Consider the following 6,043-nt stretch of genomic DNA (forward strand, 5'->3'; position numbering starts at 1 on the left):
AACTTGAAGATCTCCAGAGAGTTTATTTAATGCTAAACCGATATACATAATACAGAATAATCTCCAAACACAGTGTTTCAAGCGCTATAATGCCATTGATCATGTGACAACATCCTGACTCATTTGCATGTTTAAAAGAGACATCACCCACAACATTCCCTGTTCCACAAGTTTAGCTCTTGTAATTTACAAGTACAAACATATAAACATTGCATAATAGCAAAATTAGATATTGAGATGAAAATTATGAAATTTCTAAGCACTGAAGTCTAACAGTTCAGATAAAATTACATTATTTTGACAACTCTTTCAGATCTTACAGTATAACCTCCTGGAAGAATAGATTTCGTCCTTGTCTGTTCTTGGCTGTTCTTTGTCAGTGTGATGGTTGTTGACCATGTCATCATCCAGGTGTATTCTTTCAGGTTTGCTGTGCATAATTGGATATTGTACACTTCCTTTACCAGGCTTCTGTTCCTCCTCAGCAACACACCATTATGTCTATGACTTCATAAGACCAGGGCTCACCATATGCTTAGAAATCTCTGTGTTTAGCCATGTTCCCAATGTAGAGAGTGTGCCTGAAAGTGTTTGTCTTGCCATTGAGCCAGTCCTGCAGCTGTGTACCTGTCAGACACTCTCTTCATTCTGCCTTGTTTACCATCTTGGAGAACTTAGATAAAAAGTGGCATGGGAAGGCCATTCACACTTCTGATCATGATCTATACTGACAGTAGTGACCCCCTATCCAGAGATATAGCTCTGAGGTATAACAGGGCAACAGGAAAATTTTGTTTTGTTGTCTTACGCTTCAGATTGAGTTATTTAATGGTGTAAATCAGTGACACCATTTGATCTGGATATAGTGGGGAGGATGTCACATGGTTCATTCTTCATTTAAATCACATATTCCTGAATTGGCTGCCCATGTACTGCAGTCCATTTTCAGAAATTATTTCTTTAGGCACACTGACATTGACACTCATTGTGTCTGCCACAGTTTTTCTTACCTGTCTAACAATTGCAATTTTGGAGAAATAATCATTGTCAAGGCTGAAGTTGTCTCCATAGAAAATAAATAGATCAGGTGTGATTTTGGACTAAAGGTTTTATGGAATCTTGAGTGGTTGTAGATATTCTCTTTGTTGCTGAGGCTGGTGGTTCTGGCATGCCTTGCACATCTTCGCTCACGTTTTTAATGTCATTACCAATCCCTGGCCTGTAGATTTTATCGCATGTTTGTCATCTCGTCTGTTATAAATCTATAAGTCCTCGGTGTACAGCAGACAGCTTCAGTTGCAAGTACTTGTTTTCCTTTGCAGCAATGCCCCTCAAAATACCAAGCTCACCTCTCTCAGGCCAAATACATCTGAGGGTATTTGGCACTACTTATGGTAGTTCACACTATCATTGATACCTTGCCACTGAGTACTCGGTTATAGGCTGTTTCCAATTGAAATAGTTTGCACTTATGCTGGCCTAAACACTTCCAGTTGGTTTTGAGAACACCTTGCACCTCAATATTCCAGTAGAGTGCCTGCATTCTTATTTGGGTTTGGTAACCTGCACAGCTTATCCCAGGTGATGATTTTGAAACCCTGGAGCAACCAACATTTTGCGACATGTCATCTCTCAGAACTGAGTGCCTCCGGGAGCATTGTTTTCATCTCAAGGTGCATGCAGATCTTAAGACTTGGAAAGTCCCCTCTGATAGCCTGTAGAGAATACTGTATGTGGACATATCCGAAAAAGTAATGGAAAGAATAAAAATAAAGATAACAGCTGAGAACAAAGTTTGCCAAGCAGTTTGGAGGAAGTGAATCTATTAAAGTAGAAGAAGTGAGTTTAGAATTGTGCAAATAAGCTGCTTTCATTTCCAGTAGTTTATGTAAGTGATCCTGGCATATTCCCACCTTTATCAATTGAGAAACAAACTGTCTGGATCTGAGAGACTGCAGAATGGCACAATGTTTATTGTGAAGAGAGCAAATAAATACATGGGGATTATATTTTTAATTTGTTCTGGCAGAAGTTCAATAGACTGCTGATTTTAATATTGAATGACTAATTAGTTCTTTCTTCCTAGGTGTAAGACTCCAACTTGCCAGAAGCTGTTTCACGAAATAACATATCACCTTATTGCATGTCAAAGGGCTTCTTTACTGTAAATTTGTATTTTCAAATTGATATTTTATGAAATCTGTAGTTAGCATACACCATTATTTAAAGGAAAGTTCTGTCATGATTGACTAAAATCATTTATTTTGTATATCAAAATCTTTCAAAACATCAGATTTGTCACTGACATACATTGTACTAATTCAGTATTGCTAATAATCAGCCACATGTTTCTGTAAGTTGATAAACAGCTAATACATTTCTACGTATGTCTCTGGAGATTAGTCTCAGTGATGACCATGATCTAGGACAGTTGAAATTTTGGACAGGTCAGGTATATTAAATGCTAAAAAATTATTTGTGTATACATAATGTATTTAGTTTTGATGTTTTGCAGTCAGGCTCAAATACATTTTGAAAAAAAGATCATTTCCATGCTAACTCATCAGTAAAGCTGTTACCAGATGATTTCAGTGGAAGTCATAATATTTTCTGTATGAATGGATTTTTGATGCTTTTTGAAAAATAAAACATGCCAAGTTTTATTCATACTGTTTTAAAATAACCTATCTTGAGTTTCAAATTGTTGATATTTTTCATATCTTGAGTTACCAAGCATCACATACATAAGCATAATCACAATGACAATTATACATTTCAAAAAAAGGTAAAACGTATCATCTTATTTAAGTTAAATAGAAGCACATGAAACTTGTTAAATCAAGTTTTATATTTGTAAATAACAAAATCCTCAAAACGCTAGCGTTTCTTATAATGGCTTTTTTGCGTAACAATACAGCAGATTTCGAAGATGTTGAGCAAGTCTACCTGTCTAAAAGCAAATATTGAAATCAAATTACTAAATAAGTAAATGTTACTGACTTCATCAGTGCAGTTAAAAGCTACCAATGATCCACCCCAACAGAAGGATGTTAAAATTTAAGCGCTATTTACTTACCTGACTGTATAAGTTGTTCTGTGAAATAGTATTTTTTCTCAAGCAATTCATTTTCTTTTGCTGTCAGTTATGCTGCATAATGCACCCACTTTTTTTTTGATTGAAAGGTTTGTTTCAACTTGTTCTCGTAAATCAGACTGTTGAAGTCTTGTATGGACAAGGGTCAAAGGGCCTTACAAGTGTCATACCCCTGAGCATTATCTCATCCCAATTACCTCAAAACAGTAAATATAACAATCACAACGGAAATCTTGAAATAAAACTAGAGAGTACTAGGAATTGGTGAATGAGCATACTGAAATAATATAATGCGGAATGCCTTGCTATAAGTATCAAATGATATGGTGACCACCTGACAAACTATTACGCATTTCCATGGTTTGACAGAATTGTCCATACTTGCTTTGGGAGAAGTAAGGCTTTTTTAAAATTGCAATTGTATCTTGTTAAACTCTTTATGAACTAAGTTAGTGCCTTTCTGAATTAGAGAAATTACTCCTGGCCATTTATATTTGTATCTACTGAGCACTTTTTGCACAACAAGAATCAACACATACATACATAGGGCCTTTTTATTGCAGAAAAATGTTCTAAGAGGACACATGAGAATAAAGAGCATAATACCAGCAAACATGGAGATGATAGCTAATGAAATTGGAGGAAGATTTCAGCAAGGCCCAGGGGATTCAGAAGAGAATTTTAGAATCAAACTGTTTGATGACTGAAAATTTTGCACAATGTTTGTGCAAATGGTTGGGGAATCTGCAGTTATTGAGAGTTGGAACTCTTATGCAGCATGTTTCTGATCCGGCAGCAGTTATTGGTTGTTACTTGGTTCATGTGGTAGCTACTCCAATACTCAAGTATGATAACTCTCGACAATGCTAATGTGCATCAATGGTTATTATCCAAATTATTGCACATGCAATCAAGTGACAATGGGCCCCAAATTTGACATTCTTGATTGACCCGAACCAGAAAAATCTGGTCTGACAGAAAATTGACCAAGCTAAATTTAAAAAATAGCCAGCAGCTATCAGCTACAGAGAACAGTGGAAAGCATGGTCAAAGTAGTCACAAAAGCTCAGCGGGAACTAGTCACAACCAGTCTGAAAGTTCTGTATTAGAGAAGTATTGATCAGGCTTTCTGGCACTTTGACTTCCAGCCAGTGCCTGAGTATGTGCACTTTACACCTCCTGGTATAGCAACATTGAAGAGTGTTGGTGTTGTACTACTGGATGCTTTGAACCCTGCTTATCACCAAAATGATCAAAGGCAGTAGAATATTCTGGAAAATCTGGGTGGTCAGGCATGAAAACACACAGCTGGAAGCCACCCCCTCAGTAAAGGTGCCCAGCAGAGTCATTGCAGGAGAATGAATGATGACCCAGGAGACGATCTGTATTGACGTTCAAGGTCCACCTTCATGGAAGAGAGTCCGACCTTCATCATAGAAGAAGGAGATTCCAAAGGCCAAGCTCAAACATGTGGATTGTTTCAGATAATATACTTTCTTGGATGGGTAGAATTAGATAGAGAGTAAATATCATAGGAATTTTGGAAATGTTTGCATGGTGTTCTTAACAAGAAATATTTTGTTAATAAAATCAAGTTGAACCACAAGCCAGATTCAGTGTCCCTTTGTCTTCCTCAACAACAAAAGCACTTGGATAAAATGTTTTCAATGCATAGACCGGTCAAAATGTCCAAAGCACAGAACATTTTGGCATCCTTGGGTGGACTTCGATTAAAGTGTTTGTATTACCTCTGAAGTTGAATTCCACCAGCCTTGAATTCTCAAACATCTAGCCTGAGCCTAAATTAAACGTATTGCTGCCCCATGTGATAGCCAGGATTCAAGTGGGTGAAAGAGAGTGAAGGATTCTGACCAGTCAATGGCCCACAAGCCAAACGCATGTAACATCTTCAGAGGATTGGTGTGGATGTGTTGGGCCAAAGGACCTGTTTCCACATTGTAGGGATTCTATGATAAGGAGGACAAACAAACAGAGTTCAGAGCTAGAATAGTTCAGGGTGCAGCTGCAATTGGGGACGAGTTAGTGAGAGCTGGACCCTGTCCCCATTTGGCTCCTCTGTCTCGGGTTGAACCCAGTGGGAAACCGAGAACACAGAATGACCGGAGTTAGTACAGGGTCAAGGACCCACAAGAAACAGAGGTAAGGAAGGTGAAGACAGGGTCAGAGCACCCACAAGAGTGCAGAGAAGGTAGAATAGGATCAGGCACTCACAAGGTAAGAGATAGTGAAAGGGTTTGTGGACCCAGAGACCTAAGAAAGGCTTGGGCACCCATAAGAGAAAGAGAGTGAGTGATAAATTGAAAGGAAACAATAGGAGAAATGGCATGGTGCCCAGAGTGGAAGAAGGTACTAAGAAAATACCTAAATAAGAAGTGGCCCAGGTGGGTTGACCATTACAGTGAGTAAATATCTGGTCTGCAACCTGTGATGCTGGGAGGTGGTGCAGAGAGTTGAAGGGAAGCTCGCTTTAAAACTCAGCAGGGCAATGGTGATAAGATTACAGTGATGCTGGAAAAGCACAACAGGTCAGGCAGCATCCGAGGAGCAGGAAAATCGACATTTTGGGCAAAAGCCCTTCATCAGGAAATAGTGATAGCTCGCTGTGTGGAATAGCTGGGAGGTAGAGAATGCGAGAAAGTGAAACTAAGTCAGGAGCTGGAGGAAGTGAAGCAAGAACTGGAAAAAGCAGCCGAGTAGGAGCAGAGGAACCAGGTGAATGTGATACATTGGGACAGATCAGACCAAGTGCAATAGAGTGTACCAGAAGACACGGTGCATGACAGCCCAAAAAGCTATGGATGAGCTGCCTTAGAAATGAAAACATCTACAGGTTGTGCTTAGACTCCTGCATCAGACAGGCAAAGAAAGCAGACTCACACAGCAGACCATTCAAAATGTCAGTATATGATTGAAAAGTTAAAGTGGGAG

At 38.8% G+C, this 6,043-nt stretch overlaps 1 protein-coding gene across 9 annotated transcripts in view; it reads left to right on the forward strand.

The window, feature by feature from the left end:
- The window catches only part of mlip (muscular LMNA-interacting protein), a 174,375-nt gene extending 169,683 nt beyond the window's left edge, over positions 1-4,692 (forward strand). For all 9 annotated transcript variants that reach the window (XM_043679432.2, XM_043679408.2, XM_043679424.2 and 6 more), the window contains one exon: positions 2,087-4,692. The gene's annotated coding sequence lies outside the window, so the exon portion shown is untranslated. The remainder of the gene's footprint in view (positions 1-2,086) is intronic.
- The last annotated feature ends 1,351 nt before the right edge of the window (positions 4,693-6,043 follow it).

This window comes from Chiloscyllium plagiosum, unplaced genomic scaffold (genome assembly GCF_037043375.1).
Source record: "Chiloscyllium plagiosum isolate Xiang-an unplaced genomic scaffold, Cpla_swu_hap1 HiC_scaffold_3, whole genome shotgun sequence".
Taxonomy (NCBI): Eukaryota; Metazoa; Chordata; class Chondrichthyes; order Orectolobiformes; family Hemiscylliidae; genus Chiloscyllium; species Chiloscyllium plagiosum.